Source organism: Arachis ipaensis, chromosome B4 (assembly GCF_059453495.1).
Source record: "Arachis ipaensis isolate K30076 ecotype BB chromosome B4, ASM5945349v1, whole genome shotgun sequence".
Lineage (NCBI taxonomy): Eukaryota > Viridiplantae > Streptophyta > Magnoliopsida > Fabales > Fabaceae > Arachis > Arachis ipaensis.
This window is the reverse complement of record NC_142439.1, coordinates 95,955,457-95,972,029: the sequence shown is the minus strand read 5'-3', so window position 1 is coordinate 95,972,029 and position 16,573 is coordinate 95,955,457. Positions and strand designations below refer to the sequence as shown.

The 16,573-nt window shown below is 38.5% G+C and overlaps 2 non-coding genes across 2 annotated transcripts; both read right to left on the bottom strand.

The window, feature by feature from the left end:
• Nucleotides 1–1,086: 1,086 nt before the first annotated feature.
• Nucleotides 1,087–1,194, bottom strand: LOC148568456 (small nucleolar RNA R71). Its single transcript, XR_015883073.1, has one exon. It is a non-coding gene; the product is annotated as a small nucleolar RNA R71 (small nucleolar RNA).
• Nucleotides 1,195–9,914: 8,720 nt separating this feature from the next.
• Nucleotides 9,915–10,022, bottom strand: LOC148568455 (small nucleolar RNA R71). The gene has a single exon (XR_015881646.1). It is a non-coding gene; the product is annotated as a small nucleolar RNA R71 (small nucleolar RNA).
• Nucleotides 10,023–16,573: the final 6,551 nt, after the last annotated feature.

Sequence of the window (16,573 nt, the reverse complement as noted above, 5' to 3'; positions counted from 1 at the left end):
TGTTACTTGCCTAGTAAGAAAGTTTCAATCTTTAAATTTTAAAATCATATCTTTTAGTTTCTTGTTAGTCAAGTAATCAACTTTAATTTTCAAAATCAAATCTTTTTAAATTTCTTTTTCAAATCTTTTTCAAATTAAGTTTCAATCACATCTTTTTCAAAATTTAATTTCAAAATCTTTTCTAACTTTTTATCTTTTCAAATTTGATTTTCAAATCTTTTTCAATTAACCACTTTACTTTTTGTTTCAATCATATCTTTTTCAAAACTACCTAACTAATTCTCTCTCTCTAATTTTTCGAAAATCCCTTCCCCCTTTTTCAAATTTCTTTTTTTTAATTAACTAATTGTTTTAACTTTTAATTTAATTTGATTTCAATTTTAATTTTCAAAATTTAACTTTAAATTTTATTTTTAATTTAATTAATTTTTGAAATTCCCTCTCTCTCATCTCCTTCTAATTATTTATTTATTTACTAACACTTCTCTTCATCTCAAAATTCGAACCCTCTCTTCCTCTTGGTGTTCGAATTTCTCTTCTTCTATTCTTCTATTCTTATACTCACATAAAAGAATCTCTATACTGTGACATAGAGGATTCCATATTTTTTTTGTGTTCTCTTCTTTTTCATATGAGCAGGAACAAGGATAAGAACATTCTTGTTGAGCAGAAATTTTCGAAAAAGAAGGAGACATGGCCGAAAATAATAACAATGCAAGGAAGATGCTTGGTGACTTCACTGCACCAAATTCCAATTTACATGGAAGAAGCATCTCAATCCCTGCCATTGGAGCAAACAATTTTGAGCTTAAGCCTCAATTAGTTTCTCTGATGCAACAGAATTGCAAGTTTCATGGACTTCCATCAGAAGATCCTTTTCAGTTCTTAACTGAATTCTTGCAGATATGTGATACTATTAAGACCAATGGGGTTGATCCCGAGGTCTACAGGCTTATGCTTTTCCCATTTGCTGTAAGAGACAGAGCTAGAGTATGGTTGGACTCTCAACCTAATGATAGCCTGAACTCTTGGGATAAGCTGGTCACGGCTTTCTTAGCCAAGTTCTTTCCTCCTCAAAAGCTTAGCAAGCTTAGAGTGGATGTTCAAACCTTCAGACAAAAAGAAGGTGAATCCCTCTATGAAGCTTGGGAGAGATACAAGGAACTGACCAAAAGGTGTCCTTCTGACATGCTTTCAGAATGGACCATCCTGGATATCTTCTATGATGGTCTGTCTGAACTATCTAAGATGTCATTGGACCATTCTGCAGGTGGATCCATTCACCTAAAGAAAACGCCTGCAGAAGCTCAAGAACTCATTGACATGGTTGCAAATAACCAGTTCATGTACACTTCTGAGAGGAATCCTGTAAGTATTGGGACGCCTCAAAGGAAGGGAGTTCTTGAAATTGATACTCTGAATGCCATATTGGCTCAGAATAAAATATTGACTCAGTAAGTCAATATGATCTCTCAAAGTCTGAATGGATTGAAGGAAACATCCAACAGTACTAAAGAGGCATCTTCTGAAGAAGAAGCTTATGATCCTGAGAACCCTGCAATAGCAGAGGTAAATTACATGGGTGAACCCTATGGAAACACCTATAATCTCTCATGGAGAAATCATCCAAATTTCTCATGGAAGGATCAACAAAAGCCTTAACAAGGCTTTAACAATGGTGGAAGAAACAGGTTTAGCAATAGCAAGCCTTTTCCATCATCCACTCAGCAACAGACAGTGAAATCTGAGCACAATCCATCTAACTTAGCAAATATAGTCTCTGAGCTATCTAAGGCCACTTTAAGTTTCATGAATGAAATAAGGTCCTCCATTAGAAATCTGGAGGCACAAGTGGGCCAGCTAAGTAAAAGGGTCACTGAAACCCCTCCTAGTACTCTCCCAAGCAATACAGAAGAAAATCCAAAGAGAGAGTGCAAAGCCATTGATTTAACCATCATGGCCAAACCTACAAGGGAGGGAGAGGAGGTGAATCCCAGTGAGGAAGACCTCCTGGGACGTCCAGTGATCAATAAGGAGTTTCCCTTTGAGGAACCAAAGGAATCTGAGGCTCAATTAGTGACCATAGAGATTCCATTGAACCTCCTTATGCCATTCATGAGCTCTGATGAGTATTCTTCTTCTGAAAAGAATGAAGATGTCACTGAAGAGCAAGTTGCCAAGTACCTTGGTGCAATCATGAAGCTGAATGCCAAATTATTTGGTAATGAGACTTGGGAAGATGAACCTCCCTTGCTCATCAATGAACTAAGTGATCTGGATCAACTGAGATTGCCTCAGAAGAAACAGGATCCTGGAAAGTTCTTAATACATTGTATCATCGGCACCATGACCTTTGAGAAGGCTCTATGTGACCTTGGATCAGGGATAAACCTCATGCCACTCTCTGTAATGGAGAAACTGAGAATCTTTGAGGTACAGGCTGCCAAATTCTCATTAGAGATGGCAGACAAATCCATGAAACAGGCTTATGGACTAGTAGAGGACGTGCTAGTAAGGGTTGAAGGCCATTACATCCCTGCTGATTTCATAATCCTAGACACTGGGAAGGATGAGGATGAATCCATCATCCTTGGAAGACCCTTCCTAGCCACAGCAAGAGCTGTGATTGATGTGGACAGAGGAGAATTGATCCTTCAACTGAATGAGGACAACCTTGTGTTTAAAACTCAAGGATCTCCTTCTGTAACCATGGAGAGGAAGCATGAAAAGCTTCTCTCACTGCAGAGTCAACCAAAGCCCCCACAGTCAAACTCTAAGTTTGGTGTTGGGAGGCCACAACCAAAACTCTAAGTTTGGTGTTGAACCCCTACATTCAAACTCTAAGTTTGGTGTTGGAAGGTTCCAACCTTGCTCTGATTATCTGTGAGGCTCCATGAGAGCGCACTGTCAAGCTATTAACATTAAAGAAGCGCTTGTTGGGAGGCAACCCAATGTTATTTAATCAATTTTATTTTATTTTCTCTTTATTATTATTTCGTGTTTTATTAGGTTGATGATCATGTGGAGTCACTAAAACTACTGAAAAATAAAAAAAAATAGAATGAAAAATAGCATTGAAAACAGCACACCCTGGAGGAAGAGCTTACTGGCGTTTAAATACCAGTAAGGAGCATCTGGCTGGCGTTTAACGCCAGAACAGAGCATGAAACTGGCGTTAAACGCCAGAAATAAGCAGCAGTCTGGCGTTTAAACGCCAGGATTGCACCCAGAGGAAAGCTGGCATTAAACGCCAGAAACAAGCTCCATTTGGGCGTTTAACGCCAGAAACAACCATGGAGCTGGTGTTTAACGCCAGAAACAAGCATGGAAGTGGTGTTAAACGCCAGAATTGTATAATAAGGGCGTTTTACACGCCTAATTGAGGCAGGGATGTTAAGTCCTTGGCCCCACTTGATCTGTGGGCCCCACAGGATCTCCTCAGGATCTGTGGACCCCATAGGATCCTCACCAATCACTTCAATCACTCTTTCCCAACACCCCCTCACCACTCACATCCATCTTCTCTTTCCCATAAACCCAACCTACCTTCAAATTCAAAATAATTTCCCTCCCAAACCCAACCCTAAATGGCCGAACCCTAAACCCCTCCCCACCTCTATATAAACCCCTCATTCCTTCTTCCATTTCCCACAACACAACCCTCTCTTCTTCCACTTGGCCAAAACCTACTCTCTCTCCCTCTCCTCCATTTTCTTCTTCTTCTACTCACTTCTTTCTTCTTTTACTCGGGAACGAGCAAACATTTTAAGTTTGGTGTGGTAAAAGCATTGCTTTTTGTTTTTCCATAACTATTTATGGCACCTAAGGCCAGAGAAACCTCTAGAAAGAGAAAAGGGAAGGCAATTGCCTCCACCTCTGAGTCATGGGAGATGGAGAGATTCATCTCAAAGGTCCATCAAGACCACTTCTATGAAGTTGTGGCCAAGAAGAAAGTGATCCCTGAGGTTCCTTTCAAGCTCAAGAAGAATGAGTATCCGGAGATCCGACTTGAGATCCAAAGAAGAGGTTGGGAAGTTCTCACCAACCCCATTCAACAAGTCGGGATCCTAATGATTCAAGGGTTCTATGCAAACGCATGGATCACTAGGAAATATGATCAAAGTGTGAACCCAAATCCAAAGCATTGGTTTACCATGGTTCGGGGGAAATACTTAGATTTCAGTCCGGAAAATGTAAGGCTGGCGTTCAACTTGCCAATGATGGAAGAGAACACACGCCCCTACACAAGAAGGGTCAACTTTGATGAAAGGTTGGACCAAGTCCTCATAGAGATATGTGAGGAAGGAGCTCAATAGAAAATTGACTCAAGAGGCAAGCCTGTTCAACTAAGAAGGCATGACCTCAAACCAGTGGCTAGGGGATGGCTAGAGTTCATTCAACGCTCAATCATTCCTACTAGTAACCGGTCTGAAGTTACTATAGACCGGGCCATCATGATCTATAGTATCATGATTGGAGAGGAGATGGAAGTTCATGAGATTATACCTCAAGAACTTTACAAGGTGGCTGACAAGTCCTCCACTTGGGCAAGGTTAGCCTTTCCTCGCCTCATATGCCACCTCTGCAATTCAGCTGGAATTGACATAGAGGGAGACATCCTCATTGAAGAGGATAAGCCCATCACTAGGAAAAGGATGGAGCAAACAAGAGATCATGGACCTCAACATGAGCATGAGGAAATTCCTCACCATGAAATCCCTGAGATGCCTCAGGGGATGCACTTTCCTCCACAGAATTATTGGGAACAAATCAACACTTCCCTAGGAGAATTAAGTTCTAACATGGGACAACTAAGGGTGGAGCACCAAGAGCACTCCATCATCCTCCATGAAATTAGAGAAGATCAAAGAGCTATGAGGGAGGAGCAAGAAAGACAAGGAATAGACATAAAGGAGCTCAAGAGCACCATTAGTTCTTCAAGAAGAAGAAGACGCCACCCTCACTAAGGTGGACTCATTCCTTAATCTCCTTGTTTATTTATTTTCCTGTTTCTCGATTTTTGAGCTTTATGTTTTATTTATGTTTGTATCTTTACTATATGATCATTAGTGTCTAAGTGTCTATGCCTTAAAGTTATGAATATGAATCCATCACCTATGTTAAATATGAAAACTGCTTTAATTACAAAAGAACAAGAAGTACATGGTTTTGAATTCATCCTTGAAACTAGTTTAATTTTTTTGATGTGGTGGCAACACTTTTTGTTTTTTGAATGCATGCTTGAACAGTGCATATGTCTTTCGAAGTTGATGTTTATGAATGTTAAATATGTTGGCTCTTGAAGAATAAGGAAAAAGGAGAAATGTTATTTGATAATCTGAAAAATCATAAAAATGATTCTTGAAGCAAGAAAAAGCAGTAAATACAAAAGCTTGCAGAAAAAAAAATGGCGAAAAAAAAAATACAGCAAGCAGAAAAAGCCAAAAGCTCTTTAAACCAAAAGGCAAGAGCAAAAAGCCAATAGCCTTTAAAACCAAAAGGCAAGGGTAATAAAAAGGATCCAAGGCTTTGAGCATCAGTGGATAGGAGGGCCTAAAGGAATAAAATCATGGCCTAAGCGGCTAAACCAAGTTGTCCCTAACCATGTGCTTGTAGCGTGAAGGTGTCAAGTGAAAACTTGAGACTGATCGGTTAAAGTCAAGGTCCAAAGCAAAAGAAGAGTGTGCTTAAGAACCCTGGACACCTCTAATTGGGGACTTTAGCAAAGCTGAGTCACAATCTAAAAAGGTTCACCCAGTTATGTGTCTGTGGCATTTATGTATCCGGTGGTATTACTGGAAAACAAAGTGCTTAGGGCAACGGCCAAGACTCATAAAGTAGCTGTGTTCAAGAATCAACATACTGAACTTGGAGAATCAATAACACTATCAGAATTCTAAGTTCCTATAGATGCCAATCATTCTGAACCTCAATGGATAAAGTGAGATGCCAAAACTATTCAAGAGGCAAAAAGCTACAAGTCCCGCTCATCTGATTGGAGCTAAGTTTCATTGATATTTTGGAATTTATAGTATATTCTCTTCTTTTTATCCTATTTGATTTTCAGTTGCTTGGGGACAAGCAACAATTTCAGTTTGGTATTGTGATGAGCGGATAATTTATATGCTTTTTGGCATTGTTTTTACAGAGTTTTCAGTATGATTTAGTAAGTTTTTAATATATTTTTATTAGTTTTTAATTAAAATTCACATTTCTGGACTTTACTATGAGTTTGTGTGTTTTTCTGTGATTTCAGGTATTTTCTGGCTGAAATTGAGGGACTTGAGCAAAAATCAGATTCAGAGGTTGAAGAAGGACTGCAGATACTGTTGAATTCTGACCTCCCTGCACTCAAAGTGGATTTTCTGGAGCTACAGAACTTCAAATGGCGCTCTCTCAGTTGCGTTGGAAAGTAGACATCCAGGGCTTTCCAGAAATAGATAATAGTCCATACTTTGATTAAGGATAGATGATGTAAACTGGCGTTGAACACCAGTACCATGCTGCATTTTGGAGTCAAACGCCAGAAACAGGTTGCAAAGTGGAGTTAAACGCCAGAAACAGGTTACAAACTGGCGTTCAACTCCAAGAAAGACCTCTACACGTGTAAAGCTCAATGCTCAGCCCAAGCACACACCAAGTGGGCCCCGGAAGTGGATTTCTGCATCATTTACTCATTTCTGTAAACCCTAGTAATTAGTTTAGTATAAATAGAACTTTTTACTATTGTATTGAGATCTTTGATCAGTTTTATGCTATCTTAGACTTTCATGGGGGCTGGCCTCTCGGCCATGCCTGAACCTTGTTCTTATGTATTTTCTACGGTAGAGTTTCTACACTCCATAGATTAAGGTGTGGAGCTCTGCTATTCCTCATGAATTAATACAAAGTACTACTGTTTTTCTATTCAATTCAAGCTTATTCCGCTTCTAAGATATTCATTCGCACCCAAGAACATGATGAATGTGATGATTATGTGACGCTCATCATCATTCTCGCTTACGAACGCGTGCCTGACAAACACTTCCATTCTACATGCAAACAAGCTAGAATGAGTATCTCTTAGATATCTAATACAGAGGACCGAGTCCGAGATATTAGAATCTTCGTGGTATAAGTTAGAACCCATGGATGGCCATTCTTGAGATCCGGAAAGTCTAAACCTTGTATGTGGTATTCCGAGTAGGATCTGGGAAGGGATGGCTGTGACGAGCTTCAAACTCGCGAGTGCTGGGCGTAGTGACAGACGTAAAAGGATAGTAAATCCTATTCCAGTATGATCAAGAACCGACAGATGATTAGCCATGCAGTGACAGTGCATTGGACAATTTTCACAGAGAGGATGGGATGTAGCCATTGACAACGGTGATGCCCTACATAAAGCTTGCCATGGAAAGGAGTAGGAATGATTGGATGAAGACAGCAGGAAAGCAGAGGTTCAGAGGAACGAAAGCATCTTTATACACTTATCTGAAATTATCACCAATGAATTACATAAGTATCTCTATCCTAGTTTATGTTTTATTTATCTTTCAATTATTAAAACTTTATAACCTTTTGAATCCGCCTGACTGAGATTTACAAGGTGACCATAGCTTGCTTCAAGCCGACAATCTCCGTGGGATCGACCCTTACTCACGTAAGGTTTTTTACTTGGACGACCCAGTGCACTTTTTGGTCAGCTGTGTGAAGTTGTGACAAAGAATTAAGATTATGAACGTGCGTACAAAGTTTTCAGCACCGTTACCAAAGAATGGAACCGTCACGATTTCTGCGCACCAAAGTTTTGGCGCTATTGCCGGGGATTATTCGAGTTTGGACAACTGACGGTTCATCTTGTTGCTCAGATTAGGTAATTTTATTTTAATTATAATCTTTTTGTTTTTATTATTATTATTTTCGAAAAAAAATTACAAAAAAAAATAAAAAAATTTCTTCTTTTTCGTTTTTCCAATATAATTTTCGAAAAAAATCCAAAAAAAATTATAAAATTATAAAATCAAAAATATTTTTGTGTTTCTTATTTGAGTCTTGTGTCAAGTTTTAAGTTTGGTGTCAATTGCATCTTTTTAATTTTCTAAAATTTTTTCGAAAATTCATGCATTGCATTTTTCATGATCTTCAAGTTGTTCTTGGCCAGTCTTCTTGTTTGATCTTCATATTTTCTTGTTTTGTGTCTTTTCTTGTTTTTCATATGCATTCTTGAAACATTAATGTCTAAAGAATAAAAATTTTTAAGTTTGGTGTCTTGCATGTTTTCTTTTCTTGAAAATTTTTCAAAAATAACTTCTTGGTGTTCATCTTGACATTCAAAGTGTTCTTGGTGTTCATCATGACATTCATAGTGTTCTTGCATGCATCACATGTTTTGATCCAAAATTTTCATGCATTGAGTCTTTTTTATGTTTTTCTCTTTCTTTATTAAAATTCAAAAATCAAAAAAATATCTTTCCCTTTTTCACTCATAAATTTTCGAAAATTTGAGTTGACTTTTTCAAAACTTTTTAAAATCAAATTGTTTCTTATGAGTCAAATCAAATTTTCAATTTAAAAATTCTATCTTTTCAAAAACTTTTTCAAAAATCAAATCTTTTTCAAAATTTCTTTCTAATATTTTCGAAAATTTTTCAAATTGATTTTCGAAAATCCTTTTCTTATCTTATTTCATAATTTTCAAAATCTTTTTCTTATGTTTATTTCATATTTTCGAAAATATTACTAACAATTAATGTGATTGATTCAAAAATATTAAGTTTGTTACTTGCCTAGTAAGAAAGTTTCAATCTTTAAATTTTAAAATCATATCTTTTAGTTTCTTGTTAGTCAAGTAATCAACTTTAATTTTCAAAATCAAATCTTTTTAAATTTCTTTTTCAAATCTTTTTCAAATTAAGTTTCAATCACATCTTTTTCAAAATTTAATTTCAAAATCTTTTCTAACTTTTTATCTTTTCAAATTTGATTTTAAAATCTTTTTCAATTAACCACTTTACTTTTTGTTTCAATCATATCTTTTTCAAAACTACCTAACTAATTCTCTCTCTCTAATTTTCGAAAATCCCTTCCCCCTTTTTCAAATTTCTTTTTTTTAATTAACTAATTATTTTAACTTTTAATTTAATTTGATTTCAATTTTAATTTTCAAAATTTAACTTTAAATTTTATTTTTAATTTAATTAATTTTCGAAATTCCCTCTCTCTCATCTCCTTCTAATTATTTATTTATTTACTAACACTTCTCTTCATCTCAAAATTCGAACCCTTTCTTCCTCTTGGTGTTCGAATTTCTCTTCTTCTATTCTTCTATTCTTATACTCACATAAAAGAATCTCTATACTGTGACATAGAGGATTCTATATTTTCTTTTGTGTTCTCTTCTTTTTCATATGAGCAGGAACAAGGATAAGAACATTCTTGTTGAAGCTGATCTTGAACCTGAAAGGACTCTGAAAAGGAAGCTAAGGGAAGCTAAAGCACAACTCTCTGGAGAAAATCTGACAGAAATTTTTGAAAAAGAAGGAGACATGGCCGAAAATAATAACAATTCAAGGAAGATGCTTGGTGACTTCACTGCACCAAATTCCAATTTACATGGAAGAAGCATCTCAATCCCTGCCATTGGAGCAAACAATTTTGAGCTTAAGCCTCAATTAGTTTCTCTGATGCAACAGAATTGAAAGTTTCATGGACTTCCATCAGATCCTTTTCAGTTATTAACTGAATTCTTATAGATCTATGATACTGTTAAGACCAATGGGGTTGATCCCGAGGTCTACAGGCTTATGCTTTTCCCATTTGCTGTAAGAGACAGAGCTAGAGTATGGTTGGACTCTCAACCTAAAGATAGCCTGAACTCTTGGGATAAGCTGGTCACGGCTTTCTTAGCCAAGTTCTTTCCTCCTCAAAAGCTTAGCAAGCTTAGAGTGGATATTCAAATCTTCAGACAAAAGGAAGGTGAATCCCTCTATGAAGCTTGGGAGAGATACAAGGAACTAACCAAAAGGTGTCCTTCTGACATGCTTTCAGAATGGACCATCCTGGATATCTTCTATGATGGTCTGTCTGAACTATCTAAGATGTCATTGGACCATTCTGCAGGTGGATCCATTCACCTAAAGAAAATGCCTGTAGAAGCTCAAGAACTCATTGACGACATGGTTGCAAATAACCAGTTCATGTACAATTCTGAGAGGAATCCTGTAAGTAATGGGACGCCTCAAAGGAAGGGAGTTCTTGAAATTGATACTCTGAATGCCATATTGGCTCAGAATAAAATATTGACTCAGCAAGTCAATATGATCTCTCAGAGTCTGAATGGATTGAAGGAATCATCCAATAGTACTAAAGAGGCATCTTCTGAAGAAGAAGCTTATGATCCTGAGAACCCTGCAATAGCAGAGGTGAATTACATGGGTGAACCCTATGGAAAACCTATAATCCCTCATGGAGAAATCATCCAAATTTCTCATGGAAGGATAAAAAAAAGCCTCAACAAGGCTTTAACAATGGTGGAAGAAACAGGTTTAGCAATAGCAAGCCTTTTCCATCATCCACTCAGCAACAGACAGAGAACTCTGAGCACAATCCATCTAACTTAGCAAATATAGTCTCTTATCTATCTAAGGCCACTTTAAGTTTCATGAATGAAACAAGGTCCTCCATTAGAAATCTGGAGGCACAAGTGGGCCAGCTGAGTAAAAGGGTCACTGAAACCCCTCCTAGTACTCTCCCAAGCAATACAGAAGAAAATCCAAAGAGAGAGTGTAAAGCCATTGATTTAACCATCATGGCCGAACCTACAAGGGTGGGAGAGGACGTGAATCCCAGTGAGGAAGACCTCCTGGGACGTCCAGTGATCAATAAAGAGTTTACCTTTGAGGAACTAAAGGAATCTGAGGCTCAATTAGAGACCATAGAGATTCCATTGAACCTCCTTATGCCATTCATGAGCTCTGATGAGTATTCTTCTTCTGAAGAGAATGAAGATGTCACTGAAGAGCAAGTTGCCAAGTACCTTGGTGCAATCATGAAGCTGAATGCCAAATTATTTGGTAATGAGACTTGGGAAGATGAACCTCCCTTGCTCATCAATGAACTAAGTGATCTGGATCAACTGAGATTGCCTCAGAAGAAACAGGATTCTAGAAAGTTCTTAATACCTTGTATCATCAGCACCATGACCTTTGAGAAGGCTCTATGTGACCTTGGATCAGGGATAAACCTCATGCCACTCTCTGTAATAGAGAAACTAGGAATCTTTGAGGTACAGGCTGCCAAATTCTCATTAGAGATGGCAGACAAATCCATGAAACAGGCTTATGGACTAGTAGAGGACGTGCTAGTAAGGGTTGAAGGCCGTTACATCCCTGCTGATTTCATAATCCTAGACACTGGGAAGGATGAGGATGAATCCATCATCCTTGGAAAACCCTTCCTAGCCACAGCAGGAGCTGTGATTGATGTGGACAGAGGAGAATTGATCCTTCAACTGAATGAGGACAACCTTATATTTAAAACTCAAGGATCTCCTTCTGTAACCATGGAGAGGAAGCATGAAAAGCTTCTCTCACTGCAGAGTCAACCAAAGCCCCCACAGTCAAACTCTAAGTTTGGTGTTGGGAAGCCACAACCAAACTCTAAGTTTGGTGTTGAACCCCTACATTCAAACTCTAAGTTTGGTGTTGGGAGGTTCCAACCTTGCTCTGATTATCTGTGAGGCTCCATGAGAGCTCACTGTCAAGCTATTGACATTAAAGAAGCGCTTGTGGGGAGGCAACCCAATGTTATTTAATCAAATTTATTTTATTTTCTCTTTATTATTATTTCGTATTTTATTAGGTTGATGATCATGTGGAGTCACTAAAACTACTGAAAAATAAAAAAAAACAGAATGAAAAACAGCATTAAAAATAGCACACCCTAGAGGAAGAGCTTACTGGCGTTTAAACGCCAGTAAGGAGCATCTGGCTGGCATTTAACGCCAGAACAGAGCATGAAACTGGCGTTAAATGCCAGAAATAAATAGTAGTCTGGCGTTTAAATGCCAGGATTGCACCCAGAGGAAAGCTGGCATTAAACGCCAGAAACAAGGCATTTAACGCTAGAAACAAGCATGGAGCTAGTGTTTAACGCTAGAAACAAGCATGGAAGTGGCGTTAAATGCCAGAATTGCACAATAAGAGCGTTTTACACGCCTAATTGAGGCAGGGATGTTATGTCCTTGGCCCCACTTGATCTGTGGGCCCCATAGGATCTCCTCAGGATCTGTGGACCCCACAGGATCCTCACCAATCACTTCAATCACTCTTTCCCATCACCTCCTCACCACTCACATCCATCTTCTCTTCCCCATAAATCCCACCTACCTTCAAATTCAAAATAATTTCCCTCCCAAACCCAACCCTAAATGGCCGAACCCTAAACCCCTCCCCACCTCTATATAAACCCCTCATTCCTTCTTCTATTTCCCACAACACAACCCTCTCTTCTTCCACTTGGCTGAAACCTACTCTCTCTCCATCTCCTCCATTTTCTTCTTCTTCTACTCACTTCTTTCTTCTTTTGCTTGGGGACGAGCAAACATTTTAAGTTTGGTGTGGTAAAAGCATTGCTTTTTGTTTTTTCATAACCGTTTATGGCACCTAAGGTCAGAGAAACCTCTAGAAAGAGACAAGGAAAGGCAATTACTTCCACCTCTGAGTCATGGGAGATGGAGAGATTCATCTCAAAGGTCCATCAAGACCACTTCTATGAAGTTGTGGCCATGAAGAAAGTGATCCCTGAGGTTCCTTTCAAGCTCAAGAAGAATGAGTATTCAGAGATCCGACTTGAGATCCAAAGAAGAGGTTGGGAAGTTCTCACCAACCCCATTCAACAAGTCGGGATCCTAATGGTTCAAGAGTCCTATGCAAACGCATGGATCACTAGGAACCATGATCAAAGTGTGAACCCAAATCCAAAGCATTGGCTTACCATGGTTCGGGGGAAATACTTAGATTTCAGTCTGGAAAATGTAAGGCTGGCGTTCAACTTGCCAGTGATGGAAGAGAACGCACGCCCCTACACAAGAAGGGTCAACTTTGATCAAAGGTTGGACCAAGTCCTCATAGACATATGTGAGGAAGGAGCTCAATGGAAAATTGACTCAAGAGGCAAGCCGGTTCAACTAAGAAGGCATGACCTCAAACCAGTGGCTAGGGGATGGCTAGAGTTCATTCAACGCTCAATCGTTCCTACTAGTAACCGGTCTGAAGTTACTATAGACCGGGCCATCATGATCCATAGTATCATGATTGGAGGGGAGGTGGAAGTTCATGAGATTATACCTCAAGAACTTTACAAGGTGGCTGACAAGTCCTCCACTTGGGCAAGGTTAGCCTTTCCTCGCCTCATATGCCACCTCTGCAATTCAGCTGGAATTGACATAGAGGGAGACATCCTCATTGAAGAGGATAAGCCCATCACTAGGAAAAGGATGGAGCAAACAAGAGATCATGGACCTCAACATGAGCATGAGGAAATTCCTCACCATGAAATCCCTGAGATGCCTCAGGGGATGCACTTTCCTCCACAGAATTATTGGGAACAAATCAACACTTCCCTAGGAGAATTAAGTTTTAAAATGGGACAACTAAGGGTGGAGCACCAAGAGCACTCCATCATCCTCCATGAAATTAGAGAAGATCAAAGAGCTATGAGGGAGGAGCAAGAAAGACAAGGAAGAGACATAGAGGAGCTCAAGAGCACCATTAGTTCTGCAAGAAGAGGAAGATGCCACCCTCACTAAGGTGGACTCATTCCTTAATCTCCTTGTTTATTTATTTTCCTGTTTCTCGATTTTTGAGCTTTATGTTTTATTTATGTTTGTGTCTTTACTATATGATCATTAGTGTCTAAGTGTCTATGCCTTAAAGTTATGAATATGAATCCATCACCTCTCTTAAATGAAATCTATTTTAATTACAAAAGAACAAGAAGTACATGGTTTCAAATTCATCCTTGAAACTAGTTTAATTATTTTGATGTGGTGGCAACACTTTTTGTTTTCTGAATGCATGCTTGAACAATGCATATGTCTTTTGAAGTTGATGTTTATGAATGTTAAATATGTTGGCTCTTGAAGAATAAGGAAAAAGGAGAAATGTTATTTGATAATCTGAAAAATCATAAAAATGATTCTTGAAGCAAGAAAAAGCAGTGAACACAAAAGCTTGCAGAAAAAAATGGCGAAAAAAAATACAGCAAGCAGAAAAAGCCAAAAGCTCTTTAAACCAAAAGGCAAGAGCAAAAATCCAATAGCCCTTAAAACCAAAAGGCAAGGGTAATAAAAAGGATCCAAGGCTTTGAGCATCAGTGGATAGGAGGGCCTAAAGGAATAAAATCCTGGCCTAAGCGGCTAAACCAAGCTGTCCCTAACCATGTGCTTGTGGCATGAAGGTGTCAAGTGAAAACTTGAGACTGAGCGGTTAAAGTCAAGGTCCAAAGCAAAAGAAGAGTGTGCTTAAGAACCCTGGACACCTCTAATTGGGGACTTTAGCAAAGCTGAGTCACAATTTGAAAAGGTTCACCCAGTTATGTGTCTGTGGCATTTATGTATCCGGTGGTAATACTGGAAAACAAAGTGCTTAGGGCCACGGCCAAGACTCATAAAGTAGCTGTGTTCAGGAATCAACATACTAAACTAGGAGAATCAATAACACTATCTGAATTCTAAGTTCCTATAGATGCCAATCATTCTGAACCTCAATGGATAAAGTGAGATGCCAAAACTATTCAAGAGGCAAAAAGCTACAAGTCCCACTCATCTGATTGGAGCTAAGTTTCATTGATATTTTGAAATTTATAGTATATTCTCTTCTTTTTATCCTATTTGATTTTCAGTTGCTTGGAGACAAGCAACAATTTAAGTTTGGTGTTGAGATGAGCGGATAATTTATACGCTTTTTGGCATTATTTTTACAGAGTTTTCAGTATGATTTAGTTAGTTTTTAATATATTTTTATTAGTTTTTAATTAAAATTCACATTTCTGGACTTTACTATGAGTTTGTGTGTTTTTCTTTGATTTCAGGTATTTTCTGGCTGAAATTGAGGGACTTGAGCAAAAATCAGATTCAGAGGGTGAAGAAGGACTACAGATGCTGTTGGATTCTGACCTCCCTGCACTCACAGTAGCTTTTTGGGGGCTACAAAACTTCAAATGGCGCCCTATTAATTGCGTTGGAAAGTAGACATCTAGGGCTTTCCATCAATATATAATAGTCCATACTTTGATTAAGGATAGACAACATAAACTGGCGTTGAACGCCAGTACCATGCTGCATTCTGGAGTCAAACGCCAGAAACAGGTTGCAAAGTGGAGTTAAACGCCAGAAACATGTTACAAACTGGCGTTCAACTCCAAGAAAGACCTCTACACATGTAAAGCTCAATGCTCAGCCCAAGCACACACCAAGTAGGCCTCGGAAGTGGATTTCTGCATCATTTACTCATTTCTGTAAACCCTAGTAATTAGTTTAGTATAAATAGAACTTTTTACTATTATATTGAGATCTTTGATCAGTTTTATGCTATCTTAGACTTTCATGGGGCTGGCCTCTCGGCCATGCCTGAACCTTGTTCTTATGTATTTTCTACGGTAGAGTTTCTACACTCCATAGATTAAGGTGTGGAGCTCTGCTATTCCTCATGAATTAATACAAAGTACTACTGTTTTTCTATTCAATTCAAGCTTATTCCACTTCTAAGATATTCATTCGCACCCAAGAACATGATGAATGTGATGATTATGTGACACTCATCATCATTCTCACTTACAAACGCGTGCCTGACAAACACTTCCGTTCTACATGCAAACAAGCTAGAATGAGTATCTCTTAGATATCTAATACAGAGGACCGAGTCCGAGATATTAGAATCTTCGTGGTATAAGTTAGAACCCATGGATGGCCATTCTTGAGATCCGAAAAGTCTAAACCTTGTCTGTGGTATTCCGAGTAGGATCTAGGAAGGCATGGTTGTGACGAGCTTCAAACTCGCGAGTGCTGGGCGTAGTGACAGACGCAAAAGGATAGTAAATCCTATTCCATTATGATCGAGAACCGATAGATGATTAGCCATGCAGTGACAGCACATTGGACCATTTTCACAGAGAGGATGGGATGTAGCCATTGACAACGGTGATGCCCTACATAAAGCTTGCCATGGAAAGGAGTAGGAATGATTGGATGAAGACAGCAGGAAAGCAGAGGTTCAGAGGAACGAAAGCATCTCTATACGCTTATCTGAAATTCTTACCAATGAATTACATAAGTATCTCTAACCTAGTTTATGTTTTATTTATCTTTCAATTATTAAAACTTTATAACCTTTTGAATCTGCCTGACTGAGATTTACAAGGTGACCATAGCTTGCTTCAAGCCGACAATCTCCGTGGGATCGACCCTTACTCACGTAAGATTTATTACTTGGACGACCCAGTGCACTTGCTTGTCAGCTGTGCGAAGTTGTGACAAAAAATTAAGATTATGAATGTGCGTACAAAGTTTTCAGCACCGTTACCAAGGAATGGAACC